Source organism: Schistocerca americana, unplaced genomic scaffold, assembly GCF_021461395.2.
Source record: "Schistocerca americana isolate TAMUIC-IGC-003095 unplaced genomic scaffold, iqSchAmer2.1 HiC_scaffold_18, whole genome shotgun sequence".
Classification (NCBI taxonomy): domain Eukaryota; kingdom Metazoa; phylum Arthropoda; class Insecta; order Orthoptera; family Acrididae; genus Schistocerca; species Schistocerca americana.
In genome coordinates, this window is record NW_025725884.1 from 1,346,195 (window position 1) to 1,367,833 (window position 21,639).

Consider the following 21,639-nt stretch of genomic DNA (forward strand, 5'->3'; position numbering starts at 1 on the left):
GTCTCACAGGGATGGCACATATCATAGACAGTAAGAAGAAACAGCCTTCTAGAACTGATGTCGGCATTGTGCCTTTTTTATTTAATTACGATGCACTTTCTGTGTTTCATCGTCAATGAGAATGATCAAGGGAAACTGTAAACCACAAGTGAAGCATCAGAATCCAAAACCAGTCTCACCGGATAAACTCAAAACATAGACACTAAGAAAAGTCAGTGTCTTCTACTTCAGTGGGCATTATGCTTTCTGTTTACAATTCCGATTCAATTACTGTGTTTCATCGTCAATGTGATGGTCCAAGGGATACAGTAACCCTGAAGTGAAGCATCGGAATCTAAAATTGGTCTCACAGGAAAGGCATAAAGTATGGACACAAAGAAGAGTCAGTCTTCTTGTACCTAAGTCGGCATTGTAAATTTTGTATTTAACTCCGATGCAATTGTTGTGTTTCATCGTCTAAGTGAAGGTCCAAGGGATACAGTAACCCTGAAGTGAAGCATCGGAATGTAAAACTGGTTTCACAAGAAAGGCTCAAAGAATAGACAGTAAGAAGACTCAGTCTTCTAGTACTTAAGTCGGCATTGTGCCTTTTGTATGTAATTCCGATGCAATATCTGCGTTTCATCGGCAATGTGAATGTCCAAGGGATACAGTAAACCTGCAGTTGTGCATCGGAATCTAAAACTGGTGACACAGGAGCGGATCGAAACATAGACATTAAGAAAAGTCAGTCTTCTTGTACTTAAGTCGGCATTGTGCCTTTTGTATTTAATTCCGATGCTATTTCTGTGTTTCATCGTCAATGTGAAGAACCAAGGGATACTGTAAACCTCAAGTGAAGTATCGGAATATAAAATTGGTCTCACAGGATAAACTCAAAACATAGACACTAGGAAACGTCAGTGTCTTGTACTTAAGTCGGCATTATGCCTTTTGTATTTAGTTCCGATGCAATAACTGTGTTTCTTCGTCAATGTGAAGGTCCAAGGGATACAGTAAACCTGAAGTGAAGCATCGGAAACTAAAACTGGTCTCACAGGAAAGGCTCAAAACATAGACAATAAGAAAAGTCAGTCTTCTTCTACTTAAGTCGACATTGTGCCTTTTGTATTTAATTCCGATGCAATATCTGCGTTTCATCGGCAAAGTGAAGGTCCAAGGGATACAGTAAACCGGCAGTTGTGTATCGGAGTATGAAACTGGTGGCACAGGAAAGGCTCAAAACATAGACACTAAGAAACATCAGGGTTCTTGTACTTTAGTCGGCATTCTGCCTCTTGTATTATTTCCGATACTATTACTGTGTTTCATCGGCAATGTGAAGGTCCTAGGGAAACAGTAAAACAGCAGTTGTGCATCGAAGTCTAAAACTGGTGACACAGGAAAGGCTTAAAACATAGACACTAAGAAAAGTCAGTCTTCTTGTACATAAGTCGGCCATGAGCCTTTTGTATTTAATTCCGATGCAATTTTTGTGTTTCATCGTCAATGTGAATGTCCAAGGGATACAGTAAATGAGCAGTTGTGTATCTGAATCCAAAACCAATGACATAGAAAAGGCTCAAATCATAGGCACTATGAAAAGTCAGTTTTCTTGAACTTAAGTCGGCATTCTGCCTTTTGTTTTTAATTTCGATGCAATTTCTGTGTTTCAACGTCAATGTGAAGGTCCATGGGATACTGTAAACCAGCAGTTGCGTATCGGAAACCAAAACTGGTAACATAGATATGGCTCAAATCATAGACACTAATAAAAGTCAGTCTTCTTCTACTTAAGTTGACATCGTGCCTTTTGTAATTAATTCCGATGCAAATTCTGTGTTTCATCGTCAATGTGAAGGTCCACGTGATACAGTAAACCTGAAGTGAAGCATCGGAATCTAAGACTGGTTAAACAGGAAAGGCTCAAATCATAGACAGTAAGAAGACCCAGTCCTCTTCTACGTAAGTCGGCATTGTGCCTTTTGTATTTAATTCAGATGCAATTTTTGTGTTTCATCGTCAATGTGAAGGTCCTAGTGATACAGTAAACCAGAAGTGAAGCATCGGAATCTGAAACTGGTCTCACAAGAACGGCTTAAAATATAGACAGTAAGAAAAGTCAATCTTCTTGTACTTAAGTTCGCATTGTGCCTTTTGTATTTAATTCCAATGCTATTTTTGTGTTTCATCGTCAAAGTGAAGGCCCAAGGGATACAGTAAACCTGAAATGAAGCATTAAAATCTAAAACTGGTCTCACAGTGAAGGCTCAAAACATAGACAGTAAGAAGACTCAGTCCTCTTGTACTTAAGTCGGCATTATGCCTTTTGTATTAAATTCCGATGCAATTACTGTAATCCATTGTCAAAGTGAAGGTCCAAATGATACAGTAATCCTGCAGTCGTGCATCGGAATCTGAAACTGATGACACAGAAAAGGCATAAACATTGACACTAACAACAGGCAGTCATCTTGTAGTTAAGTCAGCACTGTGCCTTTTGTATTTAATTCCGATGCAATTACTGTGTTCATCGTCAATGTGAAGGTCCAAGCGATACAGTAAACCTGAAGGGAAGCATCGGAATCTAAAACTGGTAACACAGGAAAGGCTCAAAACATAGACAGTAAGAAGACTCAGTCTTCTTGTACTTAAGCCAGGTTGGTGTCTTTTGTATTTATTTCCGATGCAATTTCTTTCTTTCATCGTCAATATGAAGGACCAAGGGATACAGTAAACATGACGTGAAGCATCGGAATCTAAAACTAGACTCACATATAAGACTCGAAGCATAGTCAGTAAGAAGACTCAGTCTACTTGTACTTAAGTCGGCATTGTTCCTTTTGTATTTAATTCCAATGCAATTATTGTGTTTCATCGTCAATGTGAAGGTCCAAGCGTTACAGTAAATGAGCAGTTGTGTATCTGAATCCAAAACCAATGACATAGAAAAGGCTCAAATCATAGACACTAAGAATAGTCAGTTTTCTTGAACTTAAGTCGGCATTCTGCCTTTTGTTTTTAAATTCGATGCAATTTCTGTGTTTCAACGTCAATGTGAAGGTCCATGGGATACTGTAAACCTGCAGTTGCGTATCGGAAACCAAAACTGGTGACATAGATATGGCTCAAAACATAGACACTAAGAAAAGTCAGTCTTCTTCTACTTAAGTTGACATTGTGCCTTTTGTAATTAATTCCGATGCAAATACTGTGTTTCATCGGCAATGTGAAGGTCCACGTGATACAGTAAACCTGAAGTGAAGCATCGGAATCTAAGACTGGTTAAACAGGAAAGACTCAAATCATAGACAGTAAGAATGCCCAGTCCTCTTCTACGTAGGTCGGCATTGTGCCTTTTGTATTTAATTCCGATGCAATTTCTGTGTTTCATCGTCAATGTGAAGGTCCTAGTGCTACAGTAAACCTGAAGTGAAGCATCGGAATCTGAAACTGGTCTCACAAGAACGGCTTAATATATAGACAGTAAGAAAAGTCAATCTTCTTGTACTTAAGTCGGCGTTGTGCCTTTTGTATTTAATTCCAATGCAATTTTTGTGTTTCATCGTCAAAGTGAAGGCCCAAGGGATACAGTAAACCTGAAATGAAGCATTAAAATCTAAAACTGGTCTCACAGTGAAGGCTCAAAACATAGACAGTAAGAAGACTCAGTCCTCTTGTACTTAAGTCGGCATTATGCCTTTTGTAATAAATTCCGATGCAATTACTGTGTTCCATTGTCAAAGTGAAGGTCCAAATGATACAGTAATCCTGCAGTCGTGCATCGGAATCTGAAACTGACGACACAGAAAAGGCATAAACATTGACACTAAGAATAGTCAGTCTTCTTGTACTTAAGTCGGCATTGTGCCTTTTGTATTTAACTCCGATCCTATTGTTGTGCTTCTTCGTCCAAGTGAAGGCCCATAGGATACAGTAAACCTGACGTGAAGCATCGGAATCTAAAACTGGTTTAACAGGAAAGGCTCAAAGCGTAGACAATAAGAATACTCAGTCCTCTTGTACGTAAGTCGGCATTGTGCCTTTTGTAGCTAATTCCGATGCAATTTCTGTATTCCATCATCAAAGTAAATGTCCAAGTTATACACTATACCTGCAGTCGTGCATCGGAATCTAAAACTGGTGACACAGTAAAGGCTTAAACATATCCACTAAGAAAAGTCGCTCTTCTTGTACTTAAGTCGGCATTGTGCCTTTTGTATTTAATTCCGATGCAATTTTTGTGTTTCATCGTCAATGTGAACGTCCAAGGGATACAGTAAACCTGACGTGAAGCATCGGAATTTAAAACTGGTCTCACAGAGAAGGTTCAAATCATAGACACTAAGCAAAGTCAGACTTCTTGTACTTATGGCGGCATTGTGCCTTTTGTATTTAATTTCAAAAATATGAAGGTCCGAGGGATACAGTAAACCTGACGTGAAGCATTCGGAATCCAAAACTGGATTCACAGGAAAGGCTCAAAGCATAGTCAGTAAGAAGACTCAGTCTTCTAGTACTTAAGTCGGCCTTGTGCCTTATGAATTTAATTCCGATGCAATTTCTGCGTTTCATCGACGAAGTGTAGGTCCAAGGACTACAGTAAACCTGAAGTGAAGCATCGGAATCTTTAAGTGGTCTCACAGGAAAGGTTCAAAACATAGACACTAAGAAAAGTCAGCCTACTTATACTTATGTCGGCATTGTGCGTTTTGTATTTAATTCCGATACATTTCCTCTGTTTATCGGCAATGTGAAGGTCCAAGGGATACAGTATACCAGCAGTTGTGCATCGGATTCTTAAACTGGTGACACAGAAAAGGCTCAAACTTAGACACTAGGAAAAGTCAGTCTTCTTTTACTTAAGTTGGCATTGTGCCTTTTGTATTTATCTCCGATGCAATTGTTGTGTTTCATCGTCTAAGTGAAGGTCCAAGGGATACAGTAAACCTGACGTAAAGCATTCGGAATCTAAAACTGGATTCACATGAAGGGCTCAAATCATAGACAGTAAGAAGACTCAGTCTTCTCGTACTTAAGTCAGCCTTGTGCCTTATGTATGTAATTCCGATGCAATTTCTGCGTTTCATCGACGAAGTGTAGGTCCAAGGGCTACAGTAAACCTGAAGTGAAGCATCGGAATCTATAACTGATCTCACAGAAAAGTTTCAAAACATAGACACTAAGAAAAGTCAGTCTTCTTGTACTTAAGTTGGCATTGTGCGTTTTGTATTTAATTCCGATACAATTCCTGTGTTTATCGGCAATGTGAAGGTGCAAGGCAAACGGTAAACCATCAGTTGTGCATCAGATTCTAAAACTGGTGACACAGAAAAGGCTTAAACGTAGACACTAGGAAAAGTCAGTTTTCTTGAACTTAAGTCGGCAGTCTGCCTTTTGTATTTAATTCCGGTGCTATTTGTGTGTTTCATCGTCAATGTGAAGGCCCAAGGGATACAGGAAACCTGCAGTTGTGCATCGGACCTAAACTGGTGACACAGGAGAGGCTCGAAACATAGACACTAAGAAAAGTCAGTCTTCTTGTATTTAAGACGGCATTGTGCCTTTTGTAATTAATTCCGATGTAATTTCTGTGTTTCATCGTCAATGTGAAGGTCCAAGGGATACAGTAAACCTGAAGTGAAGCATCGCAATCTAAAACTGGTCTCACAGGGATGGCTCAAATCATAGACAGTGAGAAGACGGAGTCTTCTAGAACTGAAGTCGGCATTGTGCCATTTGTATTTAACTACGATGCACTTTCAGTGTTTCTTCGTCTATGTGAAGGTCCAAGGGATACTGTAAAACTGAACTAACGCATCGGAATCTAAAACTGGTCTCACAGGATAAACTCAAAACATAGACACTAAAAAACGTCAGTGTCTTGTACTTAAGTCGGCATTAAGCCTTTTGTATTTCATTCCGATGCAATTACTGTGTTTCATCGTTAAAGTGAATTTCCGAGGGATACAGTAAAATTGAAGTGAAGCATCGGAAACCAAAACTGGACTCACAGGAAAGGCTCAAAACACAGACACTGAGAAAAGTGAGTCTTCTTGTACTTAAGTCGGCATTGTGCCTTTTGTAATTAATTTCTATGCAATTACTGTGTTGCATCATCAATGTGAAGGTCAAAGGGATAAAGTAAACCTGAAGTGAAGCATCGGAATCTAAAACTGGTCTCACAGTGAAGGCTCAAAACATAGACACTAAGAAAAGTCTGTGTCTTGTACTTAAGTCGGTATTATGCCTTTTTTTTTTAATAAGGATTCAATTAATGTGTTTCATCGTCAATGTGAAGGTCCAAGGGATACAGTAAACCTGAAGTGATGCATCGGTAACTAAAACTGGGCTCACAGGAAAGGCTCAAAACATAGACACTAAGAAAAGTCAGTCTTCTTCAACTTAAGTCGGCATTGTGCCTTTTGTATATAATTTCGTCAATGTGAAAGTGCAAGGGATACAGTAAATCTGCAGTTGTGCATCGGAATCTAAAACTGGTGACACAGGAGATGCTCGAAGCATAGACACTAAGAAATTTCAGTCTTCTTGTACTTAAGTCGGCATTGTGCCTTTTGTAATTAATTTCTATGCATTTACTGTGTTGCATCATCAATGTGAAGGTCAAAGGGATTAAGTAAACCTAAAGTGAAGCATCGGAATCTAAAACTGGTCTCACAGTGAAGGCTCAAAACATTGACACTAAGAAAAGTCTGTGTCTTGTTCTTAAGTCGGTATTAAGCCTTTTGTATTGAATTCCGATGCAATTACTGTGTTTCATCGTCAATGTGAAGGTCCAAGGGATACAGTAATCCTGAAGTGTAGCATCGGAAACTAAAACCGATCTCACAGGAAAGGCTCAAAACATAGACACTAAGAAGAGTCAGTATTCTTGTACTTAATTCGGCATTGTGCCTTTTGTATTTAATTCCGATGCAATTTTTGTGATTCATCGTAAAGTGAAAGTCCAAGGGATACAGTAAACCTGAAGTGCAGCATTGGAATCTAAAACTTGTTTCACAGGAAAGGCTCAAAACATAGATGGTAAGAAGACACAGTCTTCTAGTACTTACATCGGCATTGTGCCTTTTGTATTTAATTCCGATGCAATTCCTCTGTTTCTTTGTCAATGTGAAGGTCCAAGGGATACAGTAAACATGCAGTTGTGAATCGGAATCTAAAACTGGTGGCACAGGACAGGTTCGAAACATAGACACTAAGAAAAATCAGTCTTCTTGTACTTAAGTCGGCATTGTGCCTTTTGTGTTTAATTCCGATTTAATTACTGTGTTACATCGTCAATGTGAAGGCCCAAGGGATACAGCAAACCAGAAGTGATGCATCGGAAACTAAAACTAGTTTCACTGGGAAGGCTCAAATCATAGACAGTAAGAAGACACAGACCTTTAGAACTTAAGTCGGCATTGTGCCAATTTTGTATTAAATTCTGATGCAATTTCTGCGTATCATCATCAATGTGAAGCTCCAAGGGATACTGGAAACCCGAAGCGATGCATCGGAATCTAAAACTGGTCTCACAGGGTAAACTCAAAACATAGACACCTGAAAAGTCAGTGTCTTGTACTTAAGTCGGCATTGTGACTTTTGTGTTTAATTCTGATGCAATTACTGTGTTACATCGTCAATATGAAAGTCCAAGGAATACAGTAACCCTGAAGAGAAGCATCGGAAACTAAAACTGGTCTCACAGGAAAGGCTCAAATCATAGACACTAACATAAGTCCGTCTTCTTATACTTAAGTCGGCATTGTGCCTTTTGTATTTGATTCCGAAGCAATGTCTGTGTTACATCGTGAATGTGAACATACAAGGGATACTGTAAACCTGACGTGAAGCATCGGAATCTGAAAGTGGTCTCACAGAGAAGGCTCAAAATATAGACACTAAGAAAAGTCAGTCTTTTTGTAATTATGGCGGCATTATGCCTTTATATTTAATTCCGATCCAATTACTGTGGTTCATCGTCAATGTGAAGGTCCAAGTTATAAAGTAAACCTGAAGTGAAGCATCGGAATCTAAAACTGGTCTCACAGGGAAGGCTCAAATCATACACAGTAAGAAGACTCGGTCTTCTTGTACTTAAGACGGTAATGTACCTTTAGTGTCTAATTCCGATGCAATTTCTGTGTTTCATCGTCAATCTGAAGGTCCAAGGGATACAGTATACCTACAGTCGTGCATCGGAATCTAAAACTGGTGACACAGGAAAGGGTTAAACATAGACACTAAAAAAAGTCAGTCTTCTTCTATTTAAGTCGGCATTTCTGCATTTTGTATTTAATTCCGATGCTATTTCTGTGTTTCATCGTCAATTTGAAGGTCCAAGGGATACAGTAAACGTGAAGTGAAGCATCGGAAACTAAAAGTGGTCTCACAGGATAAACTCAAAACATAGATACTAAAAAAAGACAGTGTCTTGTACTTAAGTCGGTATTATGCCTTTTGTATTTAATTCCGATGCAATTACTTTGTATCATCGTAAATGTGAATGTCCAATTGATACAGAAAACATGTAGTGTAGCATCGGAATCTAAAACCGGGCCCACAGGAAAGGCTCTAAACATAGACACTAAGAAGAGTCAGTGTTCTTGTACTTAAGTCGGCATTGTGCCTTTTGTATTTAATTCCGATGCAATTTCTGTGTTTCATTGTCAATGTGAAGGTTCTAGGGATTAAGTAAACATGCTGTTGTATATCGGAATCTAAAACTGGTGACACAGGACAGGTTCGATACATAGACACTAAGAAATGTCAGTCTTCTTGTACTTAAGTCGGCATTGTGGCTTTTGTGTTTAATTCCGATGCTATTACTGTGTTACATCGTCACTGTGAAGGCAAAATGGATACAACTAACCAGAAGTGAAGCATCGGTATCTAAAACTGGTCTCACAGGATAGGCTCAAAACACAGACGGTAAGAAGACTCAGTCTTCTAGTACATAGGTCGGCATTGGGCATTCTGTATTTAATTCGGATGGCATTGTTGTGTTTCATCGTATATGTGAAGATCCAAGGGATACAGTAAACCTGAAGTGAAGCATCGGAATCCAAGACTGGTTTCACAGGAAAGGCTCAAAGCACAGACAATAAGAAGACTCAGTCTTCTAGTACGTAAGTCGGCATTGTGCCTTTTGTATTTAATTCCGATGCAATTACTGTGTTTCATCGTCAATGTGGTGGTCCAAGGGATACAGTAACCCTGAAGTGAAGCATCGGAATCTAAAACTGGTCCCACAGGAAAGGCTCAAAATTGGACACAAAGAAGAGTCAGTCTTCTTGTACTTAAGTCGGCATTGTGTATTTTGTATTTAACTCCGACGCAATTGTTGAGTTTCATCGTGTAAGTGAAGGTCCAAGGGATACAGTAACCCTGAAGTGAAGCATTCTGAATCTAAAACTGGATTCACATTAAAGGCTCAAAGCATAGACAAAAAGAAGACTAAGTCTTCTAGTACTTAAGTCGGCCTTGTGCCTTTTGTAATTAATTCCGATGCAATTTCTGGGTTTCATCGACTAAGAGTTGGTGCAAGGGCAACAGTAAACCTGAAGTGAAGCATCGGAATCTATAACTGGTCTCACAGGAAAGGCTCAAAACATATACACTAACAAAAGTTAGTCTTCATGTACTTAAGTCGGCATTGTGCATTTTGTATTCAATTCCGATGCAATTTTTGTGATTCATCGTAAAGTGGAGGTCCAAGGGATACAGTATACCTGAAGTGAAGCATCGGAATCTAAAACTGGTCACACTGGAAAGGCTCAAACATAGACGGTTAGAAGACTCAGTCTTAGTGTGCATACGTCGGCATTGTGCCATTTGTATTCAATTCCGATGCTGTTACTGTGTTTCATCGTCAAAGTGAAAGTCCAAGTTATACAGTAATCCTGCAGTCTTGCATTGGAATCTAAAACTGGTGACACAGGAAAGGGTTAAACATAGACAGTAAGAAAAGTCAGTCTTCTTGTACTTAAGTCGGCATTGTGCCTTTTGTATTTAATTCCGATACAATTACTGCATTGCATCGTCAAAGTGAAGGTCCAAGGGATACAGTAAACCTGAAGTGAAGCACCGGAATCCAAAACTTGTCTCACAGGGAAGGCTCAAATCATAGACACTAAGAAAATTCAGTATTTTTGTACGTAAGTTGGCATTGTGCCTTTTGTATTTAATTACGATGCTATTTCTGTGTTTCATCGTCATTGTGAAGGCCCAAGGGAGACAGTAAACCTGCAGTTGTGCATCGGAATGTAAAACTCTTGACACAGGAGAGGCTCGAAACATAGACCTTTGAAAAGTCAGTCTTCTTGTACTTAAGTCGGCTTTGTGCCTTTTGTAAATAATTCTGATGTAATTTCTGTGTTTCATCGTCAATGTGAAGGTCCAAGTGATACTGTAAACCTGAAGTGAAGCATCGGAATCTCAAACTGGCCTCACAGGATAAACTCAAAACATAGACACTAAGAAACGTCAGTGTCTTGTACTTAAGTCGGCATTGTGTCTTTTGTAGTTAATTCCGATGCAATTTCTATGTTTTATTGTCAATGTGAAGGTTCAAGGGATTCAGTAAACATGCAGTTGTGAATCGGAAGCTAAAACTGGTGACACAGGACAGGTTCGATACAAAGACACTAAGAATTGTCTGTCTTCTTGTACTTAAGTCGGCATTGTGCCTTTTGTGTTTAATTCCGATGCAATTACTGTGTTACATCGTCAATGTGAAGGCAAAAGGGATTAAGCTAACCAGAAGTGAAGCATCGGAATCTAAAACTGGTCTCACAGAAAATGCTCAAAACACAGACAGTAAGAAGACTTAATCTTCTAGTACATAAGTCGGCGTTGTGCATTCTGTATTTAATTCGTATGGAATTGTTGTGTTTCATCGTATAAGTGAAGATCCAAGGGATACAGTAAACCTGAAGTGAAGCATCGGAATCCAAGTCTGGTTTCACAGGAGTGGCTCAAAGCACAGCCAATAAGAAGACTGAGTTTTCTAGTACATAAGTCGGCATTGTGCCTTTTGAATTTAATTCCGATGCAATTACTGTGTTTCATCGTCTATGTGGTGGTCCAAGGGATACTGTAACCCTGAAGTGAAGCATCGGATTCTAAAACTGGTCTCACATTAAAGGCTCAAAGCATAGACAGTAAGAAGACTCAGTCTTCTAGTACTTAAGTCGGCCTTGTGCCTTTTGTATTTAATTCCGATGCAGTTACTGTGTTTCATCGTAAAAGTGAAGGTCCAAGTTATACATTAATCCTGCAGTCGTGCATTGGAATCTAAAACTGGTGACACAGGAAAGGGTTAAACATAAGCACTAAGAAAAGTCAGTCTTCTTGTTCTTAAGTCGGCATTGTGCATTTTGTATTTAATACCGATGCAATTTTTGTGATTCATCGTAAAGTGGAGGTCCAAGGGATACAGTATACCTGAAGTTAAGCATCGGAATCTAAAACTGGTCACACAGGAAAGGCTCAAAGCATAGACAGTAAGAAGACTCAGTCTTCTAGTACTTAAGTCGGCCTTGTGCCTTTTGTATTTAATTCCGATGCAATTACTGTGTTTCATCGTAAATGTGAATGTCCAATTGATGCAGTAAACATGTAGTGTAGCATCGGAAACTAAAACCGGGCCCACAGGAAAGGCTCTAAACATAGACACTAAGAAGAGTCAGTATTCTTGTACTTAAGTCGGCATTGTGCCTTTTGTATTTAATTCCGATGCAATTTCTGTGTTTCATTGTCAATGGGAAGGTTCAAGGGATTCAGTAAACATGCAGTTGTCAATCGGAAACTAAAACTGGTGACACAGGACAGGTTCGATACATAGACACTAAGAAATGTCAGTCTTCTTGTACTTAAGTCGGCATTGTGCCTTTTGTGTGTAATTCCGATGCAATTACTGTGTTACATCGTCAATGTGAAGGCAAAATGGATACAACTAACCAGAAGTGAAGCGTCGGTATCTAAAACTGGTCCCACAGGAAAGGCTCAAAACACAGACGGTAAGAAGACTCAGTCTTCTAGTACATAGGTCGGCATTGTGCATTCTGTATTTAATTCGGATGGCATTGTTGTGTTTCATCGTATATGTGAAGATCCAAGGGATACAGTAAACCTGATGTGAAGCATCGGAATCCAAGACTGGTTTCACAGGAAAGGCTCAAAGCACAGACAATAAGAAGACTCAGTCTTCTAGTACATAAGTCGGCATTGTGCCTTTTGTATTTAATTCCGATGCAATTACTGTGTTTCATCGTCAATGTGGTGGTCCAAGGGATACAGTAACCCCGAAGTGAAGCATCGGAATCTAAAACTGGTCCCACAGGAAAGGCTCAAAATTGGACACAAAGAAGAGTTAGTCTTCTTGTACTTAAGTCGGCATTGTGTATTTTGTATTTAACTCCGATGCAATTGTTGAGTATCATCGCGGTAGTGAAGGTTCAAGGGATACAGTAACCCTGAAGTGAAGCATTCTGAATCTAAAACTGGATTCACATTAAAGGCTCAAAGCATAGACAAAAAGAAGACTATGTCTTCTAGTACTTAAGTCGGCCTTGTGCCTTTTGTAATTAATTCCGATGCAATTTCTGGGTTTCATCGACTAAGAGTTGGTGCAAGGGCAACAGTAATCCTGAAGTGAAGCATCGGAATCTATAACTGGTCTCACAGGAAAGGCTCAAAACATATACACTAACAAAAGTTAGTCTTCATGTACTTAAGTCGGCATTGTGCATTTTGTATTCAATTCCGATGCAATTTTTGTGATTCATCGTAAAGTTGAGGTCCAAAGGATACAGTATACCTGAAGTGAAGCATCGGAATCTAAAACTGGTCACACTGGAAAGGCTCAAACATAGACGGTAACAAGACTCAGTCTTAGTGTGCATACGTCGGCATTGTGCCATTTGTATTCAATTCCGATGCTGTTACTGTGTTTCATCGTCAAAGTGAAGGTCCAAGTTATACAGTAATCCTGCAGTCGTGCATTGGAATCTAAAACTGGTGACACAGGAAAGGGATAAACATAGACAGTAAGAAAAGTCAGTCTTCTTGTACTTAAGTCGGCATTGTGCCTTTTGTATTTAATTCCGATACAATTACAGTATTTCATCGTCAAAGTGAAGGTCCAAGGGATACAGTAAACCTGAAGTGAAGCACCGGAATCCAAAACTTGTCTCACAGGGAAGGCTCAAATCATAGACACTAAGAAAATTCAGTATTTTTGTACGTAGGTTGGCATTGTGCCTTTTGTATTTAATTACGATGCTATTTCTGTGTTTCATCGTCATTGTGAAGGCCCAAGGGAGACAGTAAACCTGCAGTTGTGCATCGGAATGTAAAACTCTTGACACAGGAGAGGCTCGAAACATAGACCTTTGAAAAGTCAGTCTTCTTGTACTTAAGTCGGCTTTGTGCCTTTTGTAAATATTTCTGATGTAATTTCTGTGTTTCATCGTCAATGTGAAAGTCCAAGGGATACAGTAAACCTGAAGTGAAGCATCGGAATCTAAAACTGGTCTCACAGGGATGGCTCAAATCATAGACAGTGAGAAGACACAGTGTTCTGGAACTGAAGTCGGCATTGTGCCTTTTGTATTTAACTACGATGCACTTTCAGTGTTTCATCGTCAATGTGAAGGTCCAAGGGATACTGTATACATGAAGTGAAGCATCGGAATCTCAAACTGGCCTCACAGGATAAACTCAAAACATAGACACTAAGAAACGTCAGTGTCTTGTACTTAAGTCGGCATTGTGTCTTTTGTAGTTAATTCCGATGCAATTTCTATGTTTTATTGTCAATGTGAAGGTTCAAGGGATTCAGTAAACATGCAGTTGTGAATCGGAAGCTAAAACTGGTGACACAGGACAGGTTCGATACAAAGACACTAAGAATTGTCTGTCTTCTTGTACTTAAGTCGGCATTGTGCCTTTTGTGTTTAATTCCGATGCAATTACTGTGTTACATCGTCAATGTGAAGGCAAAAGGGATTAAGCTAACCAGAAGTGAAGCATCGGAATCTAAAGCTGCTCTCACAGAAAAGGCTCAAAACACAGACGGTAAGAAGACTTAATCTTCTAGTACATAAGTCGGCGTTGTGCATTCTGTATTTAATTCGTATGGAATTGTTGTGTTTCATCGTATAAGTGAAGATCCAAGGGATACAGTAAACCTGAAGTGAAGCATCGGAATCCAAGTCTGGCTTCACAGGAATGGCTCAAAGCACAGCCAATAAGAAGACTGAGTTTTCTAGTACATATGTCGGCATTGTGCCTTTTGTATTTAATTCCGATGCAATTACTGTGTTTCATCGTCTATGTGGTGGTCCAAGGGATACAGTAACCCTGAAGTGAAGCATCGTATTCTAAAACTGGCCTCACATTAAAGGCTCAAAGCATAGACAGTAAGAAGACTCAGTCTTCTAGTACTTAAGTCGGCCTTGTGCCTTTTGTATTTAATTCCGATGCAGTTACTGTGTATCATCGTAAAAGTGAAGGTCCAAGTTATACATTAATCCTGCAGTCGTGCATTGGAATCTAAAACTGGTGACACAGGAAAGGGTTAAACATAAGAACTAAGAAAAGTCAGTCTTCTTGTACTTAAGTCGGCATTGTGCATTTTGTATTTAATACCGATGCAATTTTTGTGATTCATCGTAAAGTGGAGGTCCAAGGGATACAGTATACCTGAAGTTAAGCATCGGAATCTAAAACTGGTCACACAGGAAAGGCTCAAAACATAGACGGTAAGAAGACTCAGTCTTAGTGTGCGTACGTCGGCATTGTGCCATTTGTATTCAATTCTGATGCAGTTACTGTGTTTCATCGTCAAAGTGAAGGTCCAAGTTATACGGTAATCCTGCAGTCGTGCATTGGAATCTAAAACTGGGGACACAGGAAAGGGTTAAACATAAGCACTAAGAAAAGTCGGTCCTCTAGTACTTAAGTCGGTATTATGCCTTCTGTATTTAATTCCAATGCAATTACTGTGTTTCATCGTAAATGTGAATGTCCAATTGATACAGTAAACATGTAGTGTAGCATCGGAAACTAAAACCGGGCTCACAGGAAAGGCTCAAAACATAGACACTAAGAAGAGTCAGTATTCTTGTACTTAAGTCGACATTGTGCCTTTTGTATTTAATTCCGTTGCTATTTCTGTGTTTCATTGTCAATGTGAAGGTTCAAGGGATACAGTAAGCATGCAGTTGTGAATCGGAATCTAAAACTGGTGACACAGGACAGGTTCGATACCTAGACACTAAGAAAAGTCAGTCTTCTTGTACTTAAATCGGCATTGTGCCCCTTGTGTTTAATTCCGATGCAATTACTGTGTTACATCGACAATGTGAGGTGCATAGACAGTAAGAAGACTCAGTCTTCTAGTACTTAAGTCGGCCTTGTGCCATCTGTATTTAATTCCGATGCAGGTACTGTGTTTCATCGTCAATGTGTAGGTCCAAGGGATACAGTAAACCTGAAGTGAAGCATCGGAATCTAAAAGTGGTCTCACAGGAGAGACTCAAAATATAGACACGGAGAAAAGTCAGTCTTCTTGTACTTCAGTCGGCATTGTGCCTTTTCTATTTCACTCCGTTGCAATTGTTGTATTTCATCGTCTAAGTGAAGGTCCAAGGGATACAGTACACCTGAAGTGACGCGTCGGAATCTAAAAGTGGTTTCACAGGAGAGGCTCGAAGCATAGACAGTAAGAAGACTCAGTCTTCTAGTACTTAAGTCGGCATTGTGCCTTTTGTATTTAATTCCGATGCTATATCTGTGTTTCATTGTCAATGTGAAGGTCCAAGGGATACAGTAAACCAGCAGTGGTGCATCGGAGCCTAAAACTGGTGACACAGAAAAGGCTTAAACATAGACACAAAGAAAAGTCATTCTTCTTGTACTTAAGTCGGCATTGTGCCTTTTGTATTTAATTATGATGCAATTAGTTTGTTACATCGTCAATGTGATGGTCCAAATGATACAGTAAGCCTGAAGTGAAGCATCGGAATCAATAACTGGTCTCACAGGGAAGGCTCAAATAATAGACAGTAAGAAGACACAGTCTTCTAGTACTTTAGTCGGCATTGTGCCTTTTGTATCTAATTCCGATGCAATATCTGTATTTCATCGTCAATGTGAAGGTCCAAGAGATACAGTAAACCTGAAGTGAAGCATCGGAATCTAAAACTTTTGACACAGGAAAGGCTGGAAACATAGACACTAAGAAAAGTCAGTTTTCTTGTACATAAGTCGGCATTGTGCCTTTCGTATTTAATTCCGATGCAATTACTGTGTTTCATCGTCAATGTGAAGGTCCAAGGGATACAGTAAGCCTGAAGTGGAGCATCGGAATCTAAAACTAGTGACACAGGACAGGTTCGAAACGTAGACACTAAGAGAAGTCCGTCTTCTTCTACTTAAGTCGGCATTGTGCCTTTTGGATTTAATTTCGATGCAATTACTGTGTTGCATCGCCAATGTGACGGTCTAAGGGATACAGAAAATCTGAAGTGAAGCATCGGAATCTAAAACAGGTCCCATAGGGAAGGCTAAAATCATAGACAGTAAGAAGACACAGTCTTCTAGTACTTAAGTCGGCATTGTGCCTTTTGCATTTAATTCCGATGCCATTTTTGTGTTTCATCGTCAAAGAGAAGGTCGAAGGGATACAGTAAAACTGAAGTGAAGCATCGGAATCTGAAACTGGTCTCACAGAGAAGGCTCAAAGCATAGACAGTAAGAAGGCTCAGTCCTCTTGTAATTAGGTTGGCATTGTGCCCTTTGTATTTAATTCCGATGCAATTTCTGTGTTTCATCGTCAATGTGAAGGTCCCAGGGATACAGTAAACCTGAAGTGAAGCATCGGAATCTAAAGCTGGTGACACAGGAAAGGCTCAAATTATAGACAGTAAGAAGACCCAATCTTTTTGTACTTAAGTCGACATTGTGCCTTTTGAATTTAATTCCGATGCTATTTCTGTGTTTCATCGTCAATGTGAAGGTCCAAGGGATACAGTAAACCTGAAGTGAAGCATCGGAATCTAAAGCTGGTGACACAGGAAAGACTCCAAATATAGACAGTAAGAAGACTCTGTCTTCTTGAACTTAAGTCGGCATTGTGCCTTTTGTATTTAAATCAGATGCAATTTCTGTGTTTCATCGTCAATGCGAAGGTCCATGGGATACTGTGAACCTGAAGTGAAGCTTCGGAATCTAAAACAGGACTCATAGGGAAAGCTCAATACATAGACGGTGAGAAGACTCAGTCTTCTTGTAGTAAAGTCGGCATTGTGCCTATTTTATTTAATTCCGATGCAATGTTTGTGATTCATCGTGATAGGGAAGGTCCAAGGGATACAGTAAACATGAAGTGAAGCATCGGAATCTAAATCTGGCCGCATAGGAAAGGCCGAAATCACAGACAGTAAGATACTCAGTCCTCTTGTACTTAAGGCAGCATTGTTGCTTTTGTATTTAATACCGATGCAATTTCAGTGTTTCATCGTCAATGTGAATGACCAAGGGATACTGTAAACCTGACGTGGAGCTTCGGAATCTCAAACTGGTCTCACAGCGAATGCTCAAAACATAGACAGTAACAAGACTCAGTATTCTTGTACTTAAGTCTTCATTGTGCCTTTTGTATTTAATTCAGATGCAATATCTGTGTTTCATCGTGAATGTGAAGGTCCAAGGGATACAGTAAACCTGACGTATAGCTACGGAATCTAAAACTGGTGACACAGGAAAGGCTCAAAATGTAGACAGTAAAAAGACCCCGTCCTCTTGTACTTAATTCGGCATTGTCCCTTTTGGATTTGATTCAGATGCAATTTCTGTGTTTCATCGTCAATGTGTAGGCCCAAGGGATACAGTAAACCTGAAGTGCAGCATCGGAATCTAAAGCTGGTGACACAGGAAAGGCTCAAAATATAGACAGTAAGAAGACCCAGTCTTCTTGTACTTAAGTCGGCATTGTGCCTTTTGTATTTAATTCAGATGCAATTTCTGCGTTTCATCGTCAATGTGAAGGTCCATGGGATACTGTGAACTTGAAGCGAAGCTTCGAAATCTAATACTGGACTCATAGGGACAGCTCAATACATAGACAGTGAGAAAACTCGGTCTTCTTGTACTAACGTCGCCATTGTGCCTTTTGTATTTAATTCCGATGGAATGTTTGTGTTTCATCGTGAAAGTGAAGGTCCTAAGGATACAGTAAACCCGAAGTGAAGCATCGGAATCTAAAGCTGGTGACACAGGAAAGGCATAAAATATAGACGGTAAGAAGACCCAGTCTTCTTGTACTTAAGTCGTCATTGTGCCTTTCGTATTTAATTCCGGTGCAATTTCTGTGTATCAACGTGAAAGTGAAGGTCCACGGGATACAGTAAACCTGAAGTGAGGCATCCGAATCTAAAACTGGTCTCACAGGAAAGGCTCAAACAAATATGGTAAGAAGACTCAGTCTTCTTGTAATTAAGTCGGCATTGTGCCTTTTGTATTAATTCCGATGCAATTTCTGTGTTTCATCGTCAAAGCAAAGGTCAAAGGGATACAGTAAACCAGCAGTTGTGCATCGGAATCTAAAACTGTTGACACAGGACAGCCTCGAAACATAGACACTAAGAAAAGTCAGTCTCCTTGTACTTTAGTCGTCATTGAGCCTTTTGCATTTTATTCCGATGCTTTTACTGTGTTGCATCGTCGATATGAAGGTCCACGGGATACAGTAAACCAGAAGTGATGCATCGGAATCTAAAACTGGTCTCGCAAGAAACGCTCAAACCATAGACGGTAAGAAGACTCAGTCTTCATTTTTTACGTCGGCACTGCGCCTTTTGTATTCAACTCCGATGCATTCTCTGTGTTTCATCGTCAAAGTGAAGGTCCAAGGGATACAGTAAACATAAAGTGAAACATTGGAATATAAAACTGGTCTCACAGGAAAGACTCAAACCATAGACACTAAGAAAAGCCAGTCTTCTCGTACATAAGTCGGCATTGTCCCTTTTGTATTTATTTCCGATGCAATTTCTGTGTTTCATCGTGAATGTTAAGGTCCATGGGATACAGTAAACCTGAAGTGAAGCATAGGAATCTAAAACTGGTCTCACAGAAAAGGCTCTAACAATGATGGTAAGAAGACTCAGTCTTCTTGAAATTAAGTCGGCATTGTGCCTTTTGTAATAATTCCGATGGAATCTCTGTGTTTCATCGTCAAAGTGAAGGTCAACAGGATACAGAAAGCCTGAAGTGAAGAATTGGAATCCAAAACTGGTTTCACAGGATAGGCACAAATCATAGACATTAAGAAAACTTAGTCTTCTTGTACTTAAGTCGGCATTGTGCCTTTTGTATTAATTCCGATGCAATTTCTGTGTTTCATCGTCAAAGTAAAGGTACAACGGATACAGTAAACTGGCAGTTGTGCCTCGGAATCTAAAACTGGAGACACAGGGCAGCCTCGAAACATAGACACTAAGAAAAGTCAGTCTTCTTGTACTTAAGCCGTCATTGTGCCTTTTGTATTTTATTCCGATGCTTTTACTGTGTTGCATCGTTAATATAGAGGTCCACGGGATACAGTAAACCTGAAGTGATGCATCGGAATCTAAAACTGGTCTCAGAGGGAACTCTCAAATCATAGACAGTAAGAGGACACCGGCTTCTAGTACTTATGTCGGCATTGTGCCTTATGTATTTAATTCCGATGCAATTTCTGTGTTTCATCGTCAGTGTGAAGGTCCCAGGGATACAGTAAACCCGTAGTGAAGCATCGGAATCTAAAGCTGGTGACACAGGAAAGGCTCAAATTATAGACAGTAAGAAGACCCAATCTTCTTGTACTTAAGCCGACATTGTGCCTTTTGAATTTAATTCCGATGCTATTTCTGTGTTTCATCGTCAATGTGAAGGTCCAAGGGATACAGTAAACCTGAAGTGAAGCATCGGAATCTAAAGCTGGTGACACAGGAAAGACTCCAAATGTAGACAGTAAGAAGACTCTGTCTTCTTGAACTTAAGTCGGCATTGTGCCTTTTGTACTTAATTATGATGCAATTTCTGTGTCTCATCGTCAATGTGAAGAACCAAGGGATACAGTAAACATGAAGTGAAGCTTCCGAATCTGAAACTGGTCTCACAGAGTAGGTTCAATATATAGACACTAAGAAAAAGTCAGTCTTCTTGTACTTAAGGAGGCATTGTGCCTTATGTATTTAATTCCGAAGCCATTTCTGTGTTGCATCGTCAATGTGAAGTTCCAAGGGATAGAGTAAACCTGAAGTGGAGCATCAGAATCTAAAACTGGTCTCACAATAAAGGGTCAAACCATATACGGTAAGAAGACTCAGTCTTCATGTTTTACGACGGCATTGTGCTTTTTGTTTTTAATTCCGATGCAATTTCTGTGATTAATCGTGAAAGTGAAGTTCCAAGGGATACAGTAAACCTGCAGTTGTGCATTGGAATCTAAAACTGGTCACACAGAAAAGGCTCGAAACATATACACTACGAAAAGTCAGTCTTCTTGTACTTAAGTCGGCATTGTGCCTTTTGTATTTAATTCCGATGCAATTTCTGTGTTTCATTGTCAATGTGAAGGTCCAAGGTATACAGTAAACCTGAAGTGAAGAATCGGAATCTAAAGCTGGTGACACAGGAAAGGCTAAAAATTTAGACAGTAAGAAGACTCAGTCTTCTTGCACTTACGTCGGCATTGTGGCTTTTGTGTTTAATTCCGGTGCGAATTCAGTGTTTCATCGTCAATGTAAACGTCCAAGGGATACAGTAAACCTGACGTGTAGCTTCCGAATCTAAATCTGGTCTCAAAGGGAAGGCTCAAAGGATGGACAGTAACAAGATGCAGTCTTCTTGTACTTAAGTCGGCATTGTGGCTTTTGTGTTTAATTCCGATGTATTTTCTGTGTTTCATTGTCAATCCGAAGGTCAAAGGGATACAGTAAACCTGACGTGAAGCATCGAAATCTAGAACTGGTCTAACAGGAGAGGCTCATAAAATAGACAGTAAGAAGACTCAGTTTTCTTGTACTTAAGTCGGCATTGTGTTTTTTGTATTTAATTCCGATGCAAGTTCTGTGTTTCATCGTGAATGTGGAGGTCCAAGGGATACAGTATAACTGAAGTGAAGCATCGGATTCTAAAACTGCTGACACAGGAAACGCTCAAAACATTGACAGTAAGAAGACTCAGTCTTCATGTCTTTACGTCGGCAATGTGCCTTTCGTATTTAATTCCGATGCAATTTCTGCATCTCATCGTCAACGTGGAGGTCCAAGGGATCCAGTATACCTGAAGTGAAGCATTCGAATCTAAATCTGGTCTCACAGGAAAGGCTCAAATCATAGACAGTAACAAGACTCAGTCTTCTTGTACTTAGGTCGGCATTGTTCCTTTTGTTTTTAATTCCGATGCAATTTCTTTGTTTCATTCTCAATGTGAAGGTCCAAGGGATACAGTAAACCTGCAGTTATGCATCGGAATCTAAAACTGGTGACACAGGAAAGGCTCGAAACATAGACACTAAGAATAGTCAGTCTTCTTGTACTTAAGTCGGCATTGTGGGTTTCCAATTTAATTCCGATGCAATTTCTGTGTTTAATCGTGACTGTG